This window comes from Cervus elaphus, chromosome 23, assembly GCF_910594005.1.
Source record: "Cervus elaphus chromosome 23, mCerEla1.1, whole genome shotgun sequence".
NCBI classification, from domain to species: Eukaryota; Metazoa; Chordata; class Mammalia; order Artiodactyla; family Cervidae; genus Cervus; species Cervus elaphus.
In genome coordinates this window covers 55,070,449-55,088,329 of record NC_057837.1, presented here as the reverse complement: position 1 = coordinate 55,088,329, position 17,881 = coordinate 55,070,449, and the positions used below count along the sequence as shown (strand labels likewise).

Sequence of the window (17,881 nt, the reverse complement as noted above, 5' to 3'; positions counted from 1 at the left end):
AGTTATTGATATTTCTCCCAGCAATCTTGATTCCAGCTTGTGCTTCATCCAGTCCAGCATTTCTCATGACATACTCTGCATATAAGTTAAATAAGCAGGGTGACAATACACAGCCTTGATGTACTCCTTTCCCAATTTGGAATCAGTCTGTTGTTCCATGTCCTGTTCCAACTGTTGCTTCTTGACCTGCATACAGATTTCTCAACAGGCAGGTCAGGTGCTCTGGTATTCCCATCTTTTAAAGAATTTTCCACAGTTTATTGTGATCCACACAATCAAAGTCTTTGGCATAAAGTCAATAAAGCAGAAGTAGATGTTTTTCTGGAACTCTCTCACTTTTTCGATGATCCATCGGATGTTGGCAATTTGATCTCTGGTTCCTCTGTCTTTTCTAAATCCAGCTTGAACATTTGCAAGTTCACAGTTCAAGCACTGTTGAAGCCTGGTTTGGAGATTTTGAGTATTACTTTGCTAGCATGTGAGATGAGTGCAATTGTGCAGTAGTTTGAGCATTTTTTGGCACTGCCTTTTTTTGGGGATTGGAATGAAAACTGACCTTTTCCAGTCCTGTGGCCACTGCTGAGTTTTCCAAATTTGCTGGCATATTGCATGCAACACTGTCACAGCATCATCTTTTAGGATTTGAAATAGCTCAACTAGAATTCCACCACTTCCACTAGCTTTGTTCATAGTGATGCTTCCTAAGGCCCACTTGACTTTGCATTCCAGATGTCTGGCTCTAGGTGAGTGATCACACCATCAAGTGCGTCTCTCTAACCCCATCTTTCCTTATGACATATTCACATATGTCATATATCCCTGCCTGTGATGCAGGGAAAGTTCAAACATGGGGATGTGTCATGTCCATGGAGACGTCTCTGTCTTCCCAGCCACGTGGAGAGCAGCCACGAGTCAGGCGATAGTCCTCCAAGAGCTTGTCTTCTGCATAAAGTGAAATATGCACAGAGATCATGTGTTTTATTCTTTACGACTGAAATCCCTCTGGCCGTTCCTTTTGATTCACTCCCCAGTATGACTTGAGCCATTGCCCAGCGTCTGTGTTGGCTGAGTTTCTCCTGCCTATGTGACCCACGTGTGAGTGGCTACCACTGGCCCCCACAACCTAATCAGGGCACCCAGGTGTCACTTTAGCTCCCTTGACTGAGGACCAAGGCTGGGAGCTGGGTGACAAGCAGGTGATAAGGGTGAGAGGCCGGGAGACTTCCAGGAGGTGGTGATGCTGGGTGTGGCTGGGCTTATTGGGCAGGTCTGTGCCCTTGGAGGCTGGTTCTTGGTGTGGGGCGTCAGCCCCAGGAAAGGGCAGTGGTGGCCAAGGGCGGAGGAGGGGCTGCTGCCCCCTCCTGTCCTCCTGCCGAGGCTCCTCCCTACAGGACCCCGTGGGTCTCCCTGTCCCTCCAAGTCACTCCAAGCAGCAGGACTTGAGGGGCCTATCCAGGTGCACCTCGTGCAGGGAGAAAAGAGCTCTGATGACCCCAGGGACCCCTCCCGAGACCACCCCACCTCCCCGTGAGAATGGCTGGCCACACTCATAGCCTTGTGCTTTGCTGTCTTCAGGTCTGGCCTGACAGAGGAGACACGAGACACTGGCTGCAGGTTTCCAGGTTTTAAGGACCAAGTGGCAGTGTTGCTACAGATTCTGGGAGGGGCCGCACTCCCCAGGACTCAGCCACAGCCTCTGCAGAGCTGCTGTGGGCCGAGCATCTCTCCCAGAGAGGAACCTACTGGACGATTCTCAGACTGATGACCCTGCCCTTCTGCATGACTCCCGTTATGACAGCTGCAGTGGGAGGAGGGACCAGGCCCCAGCCCACCTCACCCACCCGGCAGCAGATACGAGTGTGTGTGTCTGTGTGGGTATGTGTGCTTGCAAGCTCAGTCACTCAGTCGTGTCCAACTCTTTGCAACCCCAAGAACTATATGTAGCCCGCTAGGCTCCTCTGTGCATGGGAGTCTCCAGGCAAGAGTACTGGTGTGGGTAGTCATTTCCTCCTCCAGGGGATCTTCCCAACCCAGGGATCAAACCCAGGACTCCTGCATTGGCAGGTGAATTCTTTACCACTGAGCCATAGAAGCCCATGTGTAGGTATAGATATAAATATATAAATATTTGACTCCTAAAAATAAGTTAGCACCCATTACCGTCTTCCTTGAATTTCTAGTATAGTGTGCATCAGCAGAGAAACAATCTTTTGTTTCTGACTAGGAAGGGAAATTCTTCACCTTGTCTTGGTGTAAGGAAATTTCTAGACATGAGGGAAAATGAGGTCCATTGGGAGATAAAGATGTGTGTGTGTTTATATCTTTTTATATTTGCTTTCACCACCTGTGTCCTAAAGTTTAATCAAGGAATTTAAAAGGTATATTTCTTTATTTCCAGAGGCATCAAAGGCATTTTCTTTCCTGGGTGGTCAACATATTCCTAAAAGGATCTGTTTTAAACAGATAGGCTGACCTCACACAAGTCTCCTTTAGGCTTAAAAGAGGAAAATAAGATGAGAAAAACTTGGCATCTGTCTACAATCAAACACATTTGTTTACTGTGGGCATGTGTTATGCCACGTTTCCTAATAAGCATTTATTGATCAACCAGGATATTTTCTCAGATACACACCCTCGCCAACAATTCCCTGAGCGTCTGAGTGTGATGGGGCAGGGGGCAAATTTATAACAACTTTACACCATCGCAAAAACCCATCTGTGCTCCCTGAGACTCAATTTGCAGCCACTTACACACATTTCTGCCGCAATTGATCAGAAAAATTGATTCAGATTCTATTTTAATGCTCTATTTTCTACCAGCAAGTGAGTGTTGTTTTTTTTTTTTCTTGCTAGATAGGGCCTTGGAAATGCCCACTGGATATTGGTCAAAACTTAGCACACTTTCCTCAAAGCCCTTAAACTAAGCATTGGGAGGTTTATGAAAGGAGGATTTTTTTCAGTTATCCAATTAAAATGAGCCATGAGGGCAGCCAGCCCCAGGGAGGCTAGGAAGAAAGGTGTTGGGGGTTCTCAATGGCTACTTGGGGACCTGCGGGACCCTGTTAACCCACCTCCAGATCTGCTGATCACTCGCTGGGCACAGCAGATAGGACAGGATGGGCCCTGTGATGGGGTGGGTCACTCATCTGAGCATCGTGTGGTCATTCTTTCCTTTCTGTGTTCCGTTGTCATCTACTGTGCCAGACGCTGTATGGGAACATCTGCCGGGAGCCCAGAGAGTGGGCAGGAGGGGCAGCCGAGGGAAGCAGGCTTGGCCTGCCATCCGTGGAAGTTTGGGGTCTGATTAGGATGAAAAGACTTGGGAGCCTCAGAGCAATGGTAGCAAACAGTCACTTGCAGCTTCACCCGGGCCCCTGAACACACAGGCATCACACTCATTCTCAGCCTTTTGGAGCCCCTGCTCTATGTTAGCCCCTGGGTCTGTCCATCCACACTGTGTCACTCCCTGGGATATTGACTTGGGGTTTTCAGCTTCTTCAGCTAGAATGTTGGAGAGTAATAGCCGTGCCTGGCCTGTGTCCACTCCCACACACAGACAAAACCAACAGGCATAAGGTGCCCTGATAGGACTCAGACAGTGCCAGCTCCCCGTAACTGCACCAGAGAGGCAGGATCCAGTGCTACTGGTGAGAAATGAATATTGTCGCTAGCAGCTCCAAGTTTCCCTCCAACTGGAACTGCTTCTCAGATGCCCAAGATGGCATTCTCTATGAACTTGCAGAACAGAAAGACAAGCCAGCTTCCATGGGAAGGAAACTTAATTGTTCTGCATTTTTTTTAGGATGCTGTATTTTGCAATCCTACCAGCCTAATCCCTGGTGGTTTAGCGGTAAAGAATCCACCTGCAACATGGGAGACCTGGGTTCAATCCCTGGGTCAGGATGATCACTTGGAGAAGGACATGGCAACCCACTCCAGGATTCTTGCCTGGAGAATTACATGGACAGAGGGGCCTGGCGGGCTACAGTCCACAGGGTCGCAAAGATTCGGACACGACTGAATGGCTAACACTTTCACTTTCACCAGCCTGTTCACCTTCCCAGTATTGACGCAGAAGACAAATTTATTTCTCACTTAGGTCAAGGTGAAAATACCAAGAGGGCAATGAGGAAGTACCAACATTTAAATCTTTTTTGCCAAATAAAATGTTACCTGGGGTTTCAAACTAGAAAGTGAACATGCTTTCCTGGAGGCCATGCATCCTCAGAGCATCAGGGCCCCCCAGGCTCACTTGGAGGAGGGTTAAATCAGGAAGTAAGAGGCAGGACCTCTACAGGGGTGCACCAGGGCAGTATCAAACCGCCTTGCATCTCACAACCTCCTGCATCCTTTTGGGACCACAGTCCAACCCACCCCCACATGACACCATGAAGAGATTACTGGACAGTTTTCTCCTGTGCATGGAGCAGCCTCAGAAGTCTCCATGGCGCATGGCAACAATACGCGGGGATGCTGCTGACAGAAGCTAAGTGAAATGTCATACTTGCAGATCCAAGGCCCCACGGAAGAGCTGGAGTGGGGCTGGTTGTGCCTTCAGAGACTGACAGCTAAATCTTTCATTCTCTCAGCTCCCAACATATGGCACGAAGCAGGGTGTGAAAGATGGATTTCTTCGGAGAGGTGCGGAAAACACGTGCACCATTCCTACTGCTCGGCTGCAAAGGAAGATCAAAACCACCGTGTTTTCTGAGCAGAATTTGAATGCTTTGAAGCCAAGTCTGCAGATTGGGAGTGTCGGCACAGAACTAATACCCACATAGAGTAATTAGCACTTTGCATGGTGGGTGGGATCACCCAGCAAGGAGACACACACCTCCCTCGGCCAGAGGTCAGAGGGCAGACTGGAGAGGGCTTCCTGCTTGGAGGCAGTGCCATCTCAATTTTATGCCACTCACTGTCCACACTGCCCAAGGGATCAGAAGTTCTCGAGTGGCCCCACAAGCTTGCGCCAGGCCCCTCTTGGGGCTGCAGGAAAAGTCCTGCAGGTTCACAGTTTGGGAGAGATTGACCCCTGATCACCGTCCAGCCCCCATCTTGGTGCTTCTCATCCAGAACCTGAGCACCATGGGTGGCGGTGTTCACGGAGTAACAGAGAACCCCTAGTCAGCTCCAGGCCCTGCGAGGCTGGGTGTGGGGCTGCTGTGTGTTAGAGGACCAGAAAACAGGGACACTCAGGATCTCTGAGTAGCACCTACAAAAGGAATGGAAGAGGCCAGCAAAGAAGCCACAGCATCTGGGAGAGGAGTCGACTTGGAAAACAGCTGACCTGACACCTCGCCAACTCGAGAGCTCTTCTCCTCTGTCTCCACGCTGACCTCGCTTCTCTAATCCCCCTCTGGACAAATGACACCTGACAGCCACGGGGTTCTCACTGTGCTGGGCGTCAGCCTCAGGGTTTTCTCAGACACGCTCCAAGGGTTTCCCAGCCCTGGTGCTGCTGACTCAGGGGCAGGTCTCCCTTGGCTGAGGGGCTGCCCTGGGCATCACGGGATGAGTAGCAGTGCTCCTGGCTACTACCCGTAGAGGCCACTAGACCCACCCCAGAAGTGAACCCCCAAAACGCCCCAGACACAGAGCTGAGAACTACTGCCCTGGGGTTTGCTGTTGTTCAGTCGCTAAGTTGTGTCCGACTCTTTGCAACTCCATGAACTGCAGCACGCTAAGCTTCCCTGTCCTTCACTATCTGCCCTGGGTAAACATTAGGAAAAGGAAAGCAGGGTCTTGGCAGGTCCCCAGGGATGCTGGTCCGCACTAGAGCCAGAAGCTAAGCATCTGTAATGGTTTGTTAGCTGGTGACCTACTGAGGCCAGGTTGAGAAACTGCCCTGCTAGCTCATCCTCTGGGGGGTTCGAGGATCCCAGGGCCTCTGGGAGGAGAGAACACATCCCACTGAACACCCCCACTTCATGCTCTGCAAGCGTAGCCTCCGAGTCGTGTTGAGGGATGTGTGTTTACCTGGTCTTTATCAGCAGAAAGGTGACTCTTGCCTCCTCATTACAGCTTCAGCCATGGCGTGATTTATCAGAACCTCAATTGAAAGCATGCAGGGCCTCATAGATGCTCTGATCTTCTCCACACTCCCGAGTCTAATTGGCTGGTCACTCCTTCCTCCCGAAAAGGTCATCGCAGCTGGAAAAGCAAGCTGGCAGCAACCGTTAAGGTTGGAGCAGAGAGGCTAGTCCCTGAGGTCCACGCACCACCCCCATGGTCAACCTGAGTCCCATCAACCCCCAGGGTTGGGCAGCCCATGACTCCAGAGGGCTTCAGTGGCAGAGGTGGAGGGGTCTGGGGGCGTTCATCTCAGCCTCTGGATGGAACGGCAGCCTCTCATGCTACAGGCTGCTGCCAACTCCAGACATTATGATTTTCTGCAGATCAGGTGTCACTAGCGCCCTGGCCGAGTTATTTTCTCCAGCCCCACCCAATCTTTTCAGCTCCTTCCACCCCTGGGTCTTCAAGCTTATCTCTCAGAAGTCACCCAGTCATCAGGCCTTAAATTGAGATCAGAGCTGAGGATAAATCAGGAGGAAAGAGGAGACATGGAGAGGCAGGTGGGGTGGGAAGTAAGCAGAAAGCCTGGGGCTCTGTGAGGCTCCTGTGATCCTTATGGACCCGGGCGGCCTGGGTGGCAGCTTAGCAAAGGTGAGTGGGACAGGAACAATCCCAGCAGAGCCCTCTGACCTCCAGAATATTCCAAACCCCTCAGAACCCCACTGTAACAGGAGAGCAGGTGCCGTGCTCCCAGGGCAGGGCAGCAAGTGTGGCCAATTCGGGTGCCAGTCTCTGCATTTTGTGTGTAGCTGTGAGTCCTCAGGCCCATTTCAGTGATGCTGCAATTGTTCTGCGACCTTGATTCAGAGTTAAAGCAACAAAAAACAGCATCTTGTCGTTAAACATGTTCTTATTTATCTGAGTGTGCATCTCAACACCACGAAGGCTGTCTGTACCTGAGCCACGGGTTCCTAGTGCTCTGTAGACCAGTGACGGGCAGTATGGCAGGAAGAGGGCCCAGGCGTGTGTGCCTGCCTGCCTCAGCCTGGCGTCTTTTTCAAAGCTCCTTGAAAGGTTTTGCAGCTAACTGTTGTCGAATTTGATGGAAATTTAGAGTTCTTGATCTACGTCTGTCACTCTCCTCCAAGCAAATCAGGCCTGGTTTTCCTGACGACCTGCTCATCGTGCAAGGTGGTCCCCTGGGTGTGTGGGTGTTTGTGCCATGTGGAGGGCACCTAGGCTCTTTTCTGCAAACTGGATGTGTCGTTTTTTGTGTGCTTTGGTCAGTGCCAGACATTGGGGGAGAGCACAGATGACGGTAGATATCACCCCTCTTTGCTGAATGTCTGGGCAAGCGAAGCATATAGCTGCAGAGCTACCACGGCCATTGGACGCTACGCATACTGCACAGACCAGGGGGCCTCTGGGCCCCCATCTCCTCCTTCCTCCTGTGTACCATCCACCTTGCTTCATGCTGGGTCTGCTCTGCATGCAGGAACCATGATGTCACTGGACTTCCTTCCTTGTTTGAGGAGACAGGTCACACACACACACATACACACACACACAGATGAAATGGGAGGTGGCTGTAATTGTTAATGGGGTAAATGGGACTGGCATGGATGGAGGTGTCTGTGGAGTGGAAGTTCCATAGAAGAGGAGCTGGGGGAACCACGTGGCTGGGAATGGAGGGTGGGGCATGACCTTGCATTTGCAGAGCATTTAACCCAATCTTGAAAAGATGCCATTTGTGGGCACCCACAGATCAACGGGGAAAGAGAAGTATGGTTGAAACAGGTGGGTGCAGCCATCTGGTCTACTATGCAGGACTCAGTGGCCCCTCTGGGCCCCAACTGGACTGTCCCACCAGACCCTGTGTCCTACTTGGCCTCCTTCCCCCAATCCTGTCCTTTTTGTTTTGACTTTAAGCAGATTGGATGTGGATTTAAACAATATTTACTCAGAGCCACTCTAACTTGTGTTTTTCATTTGGAAATATTAATTGTGACCTTTCAGAACTCCCAATTAAAGTTTTCCAATAAAATGAAAAGGTTGAACAAGCATGAGTCGGGGTGAGGCAGGGCAGATTTGTGTAGTTGGGACACTGTCCACTGAGTCCTCGCCCCTGGAATAGACAGGCAGGCGGCCACGCCCCTCAAGGTCTGGGAACCCTGGTCTCTGTCCCAAGTGGGGAAAAAGCTGAGTCCTGTGAGACCTGTCCTCGTTCCTCATTACAGCCTTGACCTGCTGCTCCAGCTTGACCTGGAGATGCACGCGGGCTTAAGGGTTCCCTTATTGCCTGGTGTACCTGGCCAGTCACTGCCTTCCTGCCAGTCCCATTCCCTCTGCCTGGTGACACCTGAACCCCAGAGCATCCCCCCGCCCCGCCCATCACCACTTTGGCTTCATACCTAAACCCGGCCAGCCGTGGGCAGACCCACCACGAGCTCTGGGGTGTGTCTTCACACAAAATGCTTGTTCCCATCTTCTCCCTAGACTCCCTCCAGATCCTCAGATGGGGCTGTTACAGATTCCACGAAATGAGCAGAATACCCTTCAGTCACCTGGAGAGGCCATGCCCCTTCCAGTCAATGAGGGGTGTGGCAGGTACCAGCCAGGCTGGGGGACCAGGTTCACCCCACATCACATGAACGGTCAGCCTTTCAGCTGCGGCTTGCATTACCGTCCCACTCCCAGGCCCACCTCACCGAGCAGCAGGGGCTGCAGTGCTCAGTGGACTGTCCCCGGCAGCATCGCCATCAATCTTGGAGCCCGTGGCCGACAGCTGTCCAAGGAAGCAGCAGCTGTGTCCTCTCCAGACACTTCAAAGGGACCCTCCGTCAGGAGATCCACCCACATGGGGCTGGCTCTGACCCTTGCAGGTCCAGTCCGGGCGGAAATACCAGGCGGATTAACAGTGGTGTCGCCTGGCAGCTCACTCTGCCCAGGCTTGTGAGCCAGCGTCTGGGTTGTCTCCAACAGCAGACGCTTCAGCGAAGTTTTAAATTAGGCAGAAGCCCGCAGAGCCGCTGGAAGGCTCCATTTGCTAGGGGTTTGCTGGGCTCTCTTGCACACATTTATGTCAACAATGAAAAATCACATCTCCAACGGCCAAATCAAAACCCCAGTTGTGTCAAGATTCCCCAGATGTGACATGCAGAGCTTGCAGCCCCTTGTAAATTCCACGTTGCTTCCTCCCGTTAAAGACACCTAGAGATTTCTCTGTCCGGAGCACTGGCTCCTTGGAGTCCCTCTCTTCCCCTCGGGGCAGAGAACAAGCCCTCCCATGGCCTGTGCTCATAACTGGGGGCAGTGGGAGCAGCCCACCGGGCTGCCGCTCTTGCCCAGAAAAACTTCTCAGGTGAGCAGCTCTGCAGGAGGGGCCCAGGACCCTGTCTCAGAGCCAGACAGCGTCAGTCCTGCCTTTAGATTTCCTGCGGATTAAAGGAGGCTGGGGGAGAACAAGGGGACAACACAGGCACCAGCCGTGAAGCTCTGACCATTGGCAATAGCTCAGTCAGCCTCTTCTGCAGGAGACCCACGTCTCTCAACAATAACACAAGTTTTCATAGATATAATGAGGGAGGGGAAGGCATGCGACAAAGGCTGGTTCCTTGGAAGCAGAGAGTTTAGGCACAGCACAGGCTCTAGGGGAGGAAGGACAGATGGAGGGGCCAGTCCAACTAGGTGCTGGGTTTCCAAAGACAGGGACACAGATTGTCAGGTCTGCAAAGGAATGTGAGCTGAGCCGACAGAGCCCATTTTCCCTCCAAGTTCACAGAAAATACGTTGGCTCCCTCGCATTTTAGCAAACGTGGGGCTAATGTCTCCTCAGGGTGCTGTGCTCGCAGGTCAGATGAACAGTGAGCTTCAGTGGAACAGGGTCAGGCAGGTGTTAATGATGAGGCTCAGCCCCGGAGCAGTTTCATTTGGCCATCAGCTCTGGACTTTCCCTGAAGTGGGTAACCCAGCGTGGACTTGGCTTCATAAAGGGAACCCGTGCCTTTTATAAAGACGAAGGACATCTGAACCCAGGATGGCTGGCCGCCACGAGCTGTGATGATCATGTATCCCCCCACCCTCCTCCTACTCATGCTGGGTGAATCCGTGATGCAGGATGTGTAGAGTGATGTAAAAACAAGTCAAAGGGCAGGTTGGTGTCCTCACCTGCATACAGCGCAGAGCATCCAGTCCTGGCAGGCAGGAAGAAGGCCGCCCCACAAAAGGGGAACCGAAGCAAGGGAGGTGAGCATCCTTCCTGTGCTCGGTCGGGGGAAGCTGGTGCCCCGAAGGGTCAGGACCCTAGGCTTTGAGTGGATGGACTGGGATGGAGGTCCTGCTGCAGGGCTGGAGGCTCTACAGAAGACAGCCCACCTCTCTGAGCCTACGTGTCCTCCTCCTGGGAGGCTGTCGGGAGCTTTCGCTAAAGCATCTGCACTGGGACTGAGAATCTGGCTGCCCCGGCCCAGATAGGGGGTCACATGTTCCCTGGGAAGCAGCAGACTCGGCTGCCGCGGCCCGTGGACAGGAAGCTGGGTCTGTGTGCATCTCCTCCCAAGGCGACAGTGTCAGGGAACCCAGAATCAGCACCCCATAGCAGTGTCTGTGGAGCCTTTGTCTCACCCACATCCATCTACAGCCTGGCCATGCCTGGAGTGGGTGATCAGCTCAGGGGATCACTCCCTGGGGGCCCCAGATGGCTCAGTGAGGGTAGCAGCCCAGTAAAGCCTGCATCCTTGGTGTCCAGCTCTGCTGGCCACAGGCAGTGGATGTCCCAGGGCTTCCTGTGTGAATGTTCAGAACTTCTGTTTGTCCCTGCCTCCTGGGGGCTCAGAGCAGCCACCCAAGAGGTGTTTGTTGGCTGGAGTGCGGGAGGAAGTGTCCCTCAGGGACCCCCTGACTCTGGATTGAAAGGCATGACCTGCAGAGGTGTTGGGTAGATGGCAACCCAAGCTGGCAGGAGCCCAACTCCAGCAGGTTCAGGCTGGGCTTCCAGCTCCTAGACCCTGTGGCCCCCCTGGTTCCCTCTTGGCAGGGGTGGGGACTCCTTCTCACACCACCCCCTTGGCAGAGCTGGGACCTCTCCTATGCCCATCATCCCATCTGTGAGCAAATCGCAGGAAGCCTGCTTATCTATTATTTCTTTCATAAATTATGCCCTTGGTGTTGTATTTAGAAGTCGTCACCATACCCAAGGTCACCTAGACTTTCTTCTGTGTTACCTTCTAGAAGTTTAATAGCTTGCATTTTACATTTAGGTCTGTGACCCGTTTTGAGTTAATTTTTGTGAAGAGTGTGAGGTCTGTGTGAAGATTTTTTTTGGGGGGCGGGGGGCATGTGGGTGTCCAGTGGTTCCAGCATGATTTTTGGAAGAGATATCTTTGCTCCTGTGTGTTATCTCTGCTATTTTGTCCAAGATGAGTTGACTGTGCTTATGGGGGTGTATTTCTTTTTTTTTTCCATTTATTTTTATTAGTTGGAGGCTAATTACTTTACAATATTGTAGTGGTTTTTGCCATACATTGACATGAATCAGCCATGGATTTACATGTATTCCCCATCCCGATTCCCCCTCCCACTTCCCTCTCTACCCGATCCCTCTGGGTCTTCCCAGTGCACCAGGCCCAAGCACATGTCTCATGCATCCCACATGGGCTGGTGATCTGTTTCACCCTAGATAATATACATGTTTTGATGCTGATCTCTCGAAACATCCCACCCTCGCCTTCCACAGAGTCCAAAAGTCTGTTCTGCACATCTGTGTCTCTTTTTCTGTTTTGCATACAGGGTTATCGTTACCGTCTTTCTAAATTCCATATATATGTGCTAGTATACTGTATTGGGGGTGTATTTCTGTTCCATTGATCTGTTTGGTCTTTCACCAGTACACACAGTCCACAAGCAGCTCAGCCCCTTCCATCTCCCCTCTCTTCCTGGCCTTGGCCTGAGTTGAAGCCATCATTGTCCCCTACCAGGTAATGGCAACGCCCACCATCCTGCCACAGTCCTGCCTGTCTCTCCCTGAAACACCCTGGGCACACACTGCCACCTGGCTCCTCACCTGGGTACCTCCTGTCCCAGCTCCCACTCCAGCCTCACAGGCCTCCTCTGCGGGGAGCCAGCTGCTTCCCCACAGCTTGCAGCCCACCCGTCCCTTTGTGGCTCAGTGAAATGCTGCCTCCTCCAGAAGCCACCTGGAATCCCCCAGCCGAGGCCCCCTTGTGCTTCTCCCTGGCTGCCCGGCTCTGTTCGCCCCAGCCTCACACGGGGTGTTGCTGCCTTTTGCTGTGGGCACTGCTCAGAGTGGGGTCCCAGATGGACATGGGCCCCCAGACTGTTTGTTACAGATCAGGGCTAGACGAGCACAGAAATCACGAATGAGCACTTAGGAACCTGCAGCAACACCCTGCCCGCCATCTTCCCCTGGCAGTTCATCTTTACTGTACGTTACAGAGGTATCAGCGAGTGACAGAAACCAAATTAAAAAGCAAAACACTGGGCTTTCGGCAGAATGGACTGGGCAGTGGGGAGTAGGCTTTGCCTTAGGAAGAAGGTCCAGGGAGCCTGAGAAGACATGGGGGAGACAGGCTTGAGTTCATGGATGACCCCAGGGTCCATCACCCCTGCACCTGGACGCTGTGGCCGGCTGTCCACATTATGAACTTGAGCGCACCTGCCCATCTCCAGGAACTGTGAGCGAATCTGTGAGGCTGTGGCCAGGCCCAACCACTTCCCGGACAGCTGCTGTCCACAGATTCAGTTGGGGCTGTCAGGAACTTCCACTTAGTACTTCCTAGTGACGAGTCGTTATCACCAGCTCCTCTCAAGGTGAAAGAGGAGCATGGCAGAGGCGCTCCCACAATTTCTTGAGTGAATGAGGGCAAGGGCGCCGGGAACTGAACCGTGTTTGGTGCTGCACGCCCCCCCCCCACCCCCAGACGCTCCCGGCATCTTCACGAGCCCAAAATAGCAGGTACGGCAGGGAGGGAGGCCTGTGTCTTTTCTTCTCCCGCAGATGGCACACGCTAATTATCCTCATTTGTGTGCCACCTTACACCTCTGTAGGCTTTTTTCCAAATGTTGGGAAACAGATCATCATGTCTGTTTCCATAGCTGTGTGAGAGCTTCTCCATTAACAGGATTGGGCAGGACCATCTGCGTGTTTAGTGAGAAGTTCGCCACCAACAGTGAGTTTAAAACTTTGAAACGAGGGCTGAGCGGGATGTTTTCTCACCTGTGTGGGGGCTGCCAGAGAGGGGCGGGGATGCAGAGACCAGAAGGCCAGGTGGGGGGCCTCCCACAGCCTTCCTCACTTCTTGGCCAGCTCCCCTGGTCTGGGTGGTGTGCCCAGCCCAGGCTGCTGAAAACCAAGCCAGAGAACTTTCCAGAAAAAAAAAAAAAAAACAGTGGCAGGAAGCTCCTCTACTGCCAGCTGATCTTCAGACAGGTGAGCTCACTTTGGGAGCCTCAGCATCTGGGAGAAGCTACAGCCGCTGGGCTCACAGGGGTCCAGTCTTGCAGAGTGACTGTGAGGGCCTTGCGACCTCACGGAAGGTTCTGGAGGATGAGTTGCAGCATAGGAGGTCTGCAGCCACGCCGGGCCCTCAATCCTTCTGCAGCTCCTGAGTCATCTCTCCTGTGGCAGAGAGGCCCTCTCAGCTAGCTTCTAGTGCAAATTTATACGATTTGCAATTAAAGCAACGCAAATTGGTGAGCAAGGACAAGAGAACTCACAGCCTGCCCACCTCTGGGTCCTCGGGCAGGAGGGCTGTGGGCTGGGACAACGAGGAGAGGGCCTGGGTGGAGCTGGTGTGGACAGAGCCACGCTCATCCAACACATTTCCACGGCTCTGCAGATGCAAACTATGCTTCAGACTAACAGGGCACCAGATGCTCATTCATTCACTCAACAAATGTATGCTGAGAGCCCGCTTCGTGCTGGAGAGGAGGAGGCCAGGACGGCAGGCCTGCCTGCAAGGAGCATGCCAGCCAGTGGAGGGCCAGTCAGACTCCCAGGGCTACTGTAACAAAGCACCACCAATGTGGTGGCTTAAAACCACAGGAATGGGCCTTTCCTGGTCGTTCAGTGGTTAAGAGTCTGCCCTGCAATGCAGGGGACATGGGTTCGATCCCTGATCTAGGAGGATCCCACATGCGGTAGAGCCACTAAGCCTATGCGTCACAACTACTGAGCCAGATCTCTAGAGCCCGAGAGCTGTGACTGAGCTTGCAACCAACAACTACTGAGCCCGTGTGCCTAGAGCCCAAGCCCTGCTCTAAGAGAAGCCACCACGATGAGAAGTCCGCACACCACAATTAAGAGTAACCCCCACTCACTGCAACTAGAGAAGGCCCACATGCAGCAGTGAAGATCCTATACAGTCAATAAATAAATAGATTTTTTTTTAAAAATTCACATGAGTGTTATTACCTGGCATCTGTGAGGTCACTTGTCCATACCGGGGCCCTGTCCCCACGCAGCAGGACTGGCTACTTCTAGAGGCTCTGGGGTGGCAAATCCTTGCACTGCATTTTCCAGCTTCTAGAAGCCAATTCTTGGCTCACAGCCCTTCATCCGTTTGCAAATCCCGCAGCACAGCGTCTTGCAGTCTCTCTCTGACCTGCTTCCCTCAGCACATCTCCTTCTCCAGCTCCGACCTCCTGCCTCCCTCTCATCAGGACCCTGGTCAAGACACTCAGGGCCACCTGGGTGGCCCAGGATCACTTCCCATCTCCAGATCCTTAACTAGAAAACATCTGGGATCCCTTTGGCCTTGAAGGTGAGGTGTTTTCAGGTTCTAGGATTAGGTTCTGGGAGCCGAGGGGGTGGGCAAAGTACAGAGGGGCTGGGAGAGGTGCTGGGAAGCTTTCAGGGGCCCTGACTGATTCCAGGCAGGTCCGAGCTGGCTGGCCGGCCACCCTGGAGGCCCGGGGAAGGGTGAGAGGGCAGAGCCAGGGAGCATATAGGATGGGAAGACCCCCCAGTCCTTCCCCCTTTCCCCCGCCACCTCCGCCGCCTCCTGGCAGTTTAAAGCCTATATCAGACCCACTGTTGCAGAAACATTCCTGCCAACCCACCCCTGGCCCTGCGGGAGTGTCCACTCCCAGGAGCAGTCCCTAATCACAGGCAGAGTCTGAGTGGTCAGAGGGGCAGCAAGCGAGGGGGAGAGGCTGGGGTAAGGGAGGAGGCCCTCCTGCCTAGATGCGTGCTGGGCGCCACTTCCAGACGCAGACACAGAGCCTGGAGTCCCCAGCCCCTGGCCACCTGGAGAGGGAACCTCTTAGCTTCCAGCCAGGGCTAGAGGCCAGAATTCCATGTTGAACAGGCAGGAAGTCATATTTTTTTAATGTTAATGAACTAATGGAAGCAAACAGCAGAACTGTCCCTGACTCACCAGGGATGGCCCTGGAACTTGTGAGTGACCAATGAAGGACAAGCGAGGTACCAGAAAATTCCACATCACCAGGGTCCACTGAACAGCCATTCTGCTCGCAAGCCTGCCCTGTTCTCTCATCCTGACATCTCAGGAGAGCCCGATCTCACCTCTATCTGGACCTATGCACAAAGAATGCCCCCCAAAAGAAGCTTTTAAAGTGCACCCTGTGCAGCCTGAAGAAATAGCCTGCACCCTTGTCCCCAGAGATTGCTGGGTTCAAGATATGGTTTTAGGACGCGTCTCAGAGTGCCGAGCTGGGGGGCTACCCTGTCACAGGGAAGGAAAGTTGGGTCCTGCGCTGAGCAGAGAGTCCCACTGCCCCCGTTGGGGGTGAGGGGAAAGGGGATGATGCCCGAGGTCAGCTGGGCCATAAAGAAAGTTGAGCACTGAAGAATTGATGATTTTGAATCATGGTGCTGGAAAAGATTCTTGAGAGTTCCTTGGACTGCAAGGCGATCAAACCAGTCAGTCTTAAAGGAAATCAACCCTGAATGTTCACTGGAAGGACTGATGCTAAAACTGAAGCTCCCGTACTCTGGCCACCCGATGAGAAGAGCTGACTCATTGGAAAAGACCCTAATATGCTGGGAAACTTGAGGGCAAGAGGACAAGGGGGAAACAGAGGATACGGTGGTTGAATGGCATCACTGACTCAGCAGACATGAATTTGAGCAAACTCTGGGGGATAGTGAAGGACAGGGAAGCCTGACGTGCTACAGTCCATGGGGTTACAAACAGTCAGACATGACGTGGGAACGGGAACAACAAGTTGGGCAGCAGGTGAAGTGGTGAAGTGCTGCCCGCCCCCTGGAACTCGCATGGTCCCCTCTGAGCCCTGACCCACGTGAACCCCAAGTTCCAAAGGTGTGAGAGACAGTCCCTGGGAAGAAATTGAACGTGGAGGAGGGCCTTCTGACAGGAAGGGCTGAAATCAGGGTCAGTACCCACGTCCTCAGTGTCACCTGCAGCCAAACAGGGAGCTTCGGTGGGTTCTGATCAGAGATTGCTTTTGAGTGTTGGCCATTTTTGTTTAGTACTAACTGCGAGAAAGACACAGCCGGATCTTCAGTGCCTGAATATAAAAGAACAACACCAAGCTGTAACCTCCTTGTAGAATCTTCCAAGGTACAAGTCAGCCACCAGGCCTGTTAGGTTTTTATTCCTTGCTTTCAAAAACACAAGCTGTTTCTCTCCCGGAAGAGCATGTAATGTGCGAAAACATTAGGGATATTGCAAAACGGTTGCATGAAATAACTGTGGAAATATTTCACCAAAGCATTAACCTTCGCCTGCTGCCCTCCCCTCCCACCCCAAGGAGAGATAAGTTCTCAGAGTCTTTATCTCAGGCCTGTATATAATTGCTGCTTTAAATCACAAAAGCCTTTAGAGACATGAATGCAGGATGCACTGGGCTGTGTTTAGGCTGTTCTCACCTACAAAGCCACCCGATCATGCCCCACCCCCCGCCCCAAACAGAAACAATGGGAACCAGGCAGGACGCAGGCATCTTCATCCCCCAAGTGTCTGTGAACATCCGCAGGAATGTTGTACCACAAGCGGGGGCACGTGTCTTTCTGTCGGGCTCTTTGTTCTTTCTTTCTGAAGAATGGATAATTCCTGGGAGTTTGTGTTTCGCTCATAATTGTTTTTTAAATTAAGATACACTTTGCAGCCCCGACTGCTGAGATAAAGATGTGGCTCCTGGGGAAGCACCTTGCTTTTGTAAAAGGAAGCAAAGTGATAAGACCTTGCGCTCTGGTTACTTGCAGAGCCTAGAAAACAAAGTTACCCCTTCACATCTTGTTGTAAAAGCTATTGTCTCATTCTTTCATCTTCCTTGCATTTCTCCGGCACAGAAGAGGGGCTGGGAGTGGAGAGCAGACCCTGGAGGGGTGGGAAGAGGCACCGGAGTCTTAGCCAGCTTCTTTCTGCCTCCGGGCACAATTGTGTGGGGCTTGTTCTGTGCATCACCTCATTGAATTACGGCAAAACCCTTCAAGGCAGAGGTTGTTATTTCAGCATGCCATCTCCCTTGCTGCAGTGAGTCCATAAATCTGACTGTGGGTACAGGCTCGTACCCTGTGGTGTGAGGGTGATTGTGCTGGCTCAGGTGTGAAGATCAGAGAGGTTTAGCAAGTGCGCCAAGGCCGCACAGCTCATGCCACTGGCTCCCAGGCCTCAGCTCTCGGCAAGGCAGCTCATCGCCCTCTTTCGCACCAGCCACAGTCGGTGCACATAGTAGGTGCTGATCACATAGTAGGGACTCAGTGAGACGAACTGCAGCCTCCTGTACATGACTTTCTCTTTCCGGCAGCCAGAGGAGTCTAGTCCAAAGGCTGCCTTTCTCTGAGAGATGGCCTTACAAGGAAAGTCCAGAACCTTCTTTCACAGTCCTCTAACATGCATTGGGCAGGAGTGAGGCCCACTGGGAA

At 52.6% G+C, this 17,881-nt stretch overlaps 1 protein-coding gene and 1 long non-coding RNA gene across 3 annotated transcripts in view; one reads left to right on the top strand and one right to left on the bottom strand.

Annotated features, from left to right (window-relative positions):
* CDH4 (cadherin 4) overlaps positions 1–17,881 on the top strand; it is a 475,206-nt gene that overhangs the window by 314,144 nt on the left and 143,181 nt on the right. The gene's annotated exons all lie outside the window — the stretch shown is intronic.
* LOC122682005 lies at positions 4,611–8,786 on the bottom strand. Its single transcript, XR_006337185.1, has 3 exons — positions 8,721–8,786; positions 5,977–6,163; positions 4,611–4,676 (listed from the first exon to the last, which is right to left on the bottom strand). It is a non-coding gene; the product is annotated as an uncharacterized LOC122682005 (long non-coding RNA).